We start from the raw sequence: 1024 nt of genomic DNA, 5'->3' as shown, positions 1-1024 counted from the left end.
GCCTGGCCCTGACATAATCATCTCAACATGATGGTCCTGACATGACCAATTGCCTGGTTCAGAGGACTCCACTGTTTGCATGGAAAGTGCTGTCACCTAACACTGTCCTCCGGCCCATGTCAAAGTTGCACTGAATTTTCCAGAGCACTTTCTGAAAAGGGGGGATTCCTTTCCCCTTCTTGTCATACTGTATCACAGGGTCCCATTGTCCCTCAAAGTTTTTAATAAAACAGCACTTTCCATTTCTATTCACAGAAAATCCTTTAGGATTTAGACATGAGTTTGTGGAGCTAGGCTAGAGAATCATCTAAATGATCATCACTCCAATGTTCCAAGTGTCATCATTCCCCTAAACACTGACATTTTGTCCTTAAAACTGGAGCACATGGCCATCCTGCTGTGTGCCACTCACTGTTAATTGACCATGTCTTCTCACAAGACTTTCAGTATCAAGTAATTCCTGGCCAAGAAACAAAAGCAGATTCGTCCCATTCCCCAGTGGATTTGGATGAAAACTGGTAATATAATCAGGTACAACTCCAAGAGGAGGCACTGGAGGAGAACCAAGCTGGGTCTCTAAGGAGTCGCACATCACTTGATGACACACCTAATTAGCACCACGTATTTAATTAAGCTACTTGAAGATCATGTGTTCTATTCCGTCACCCTGTAAACACCTTTCTGCCTGGCCAGTAGATACCATTTATCAGTGAAAGATTTTTCTGTTACTATAGCTCTACACCAGTGGGTTGGTTTGGTAATAAACATGAGGCCTTAGAGCTGTTAAAAAAAAAAAAAAAAAAAAAACTGGAGCACATGACTCCCTATCCTGAAGGTGGGTTCTTAAACTAGGAGATTCCTTGGCCCCAAGTAGATATCTTGAAACAGAGGTCAACATACCCCTTCAGATACATTTAAGTATATTTGTATATATTCAGATATATTTAAGTATATTTGTTCCTGTTTATATTCAAGCTGAGACCCCCCGACTCCCACAAAAAGAATTCCATTCACCAAATTTAGT

At 41.1% G+C, this 1024-nt stretch overlaps 1 pseudogene; it reads left to right on the top strand.

The window, feature by feature from the left end:
* Positions 1-424: 424 nt before the first annotated feature.
* LOC116570553 lies at positions 425-710 on the top strand (annotated as a pseudogene).
* The last annotated feature ends 314 nt before the right edge of the window (positions 711-1024 follow it).

This window comes from Mustela erminea, chromosome 12 (genome assembly GCF_009829155.1).
Source record: "Mustela erminea isolate mMusErm1 chromosome 12, mMusErm1.Pri, whole genome shotgun sequence".
In the NCBI taxonomy this organism is placed as follows: domain Eukaryota; kingdom Metazoa; phylum Chordata; class Mammalia; order Carnivora; family Mustelidae; genus Mustela; species Mustela erminea.
Note: the sequence above shows the minus strand (reverse complement) of the source record. Positions and strands in the feature narration are given on the sequence as shown.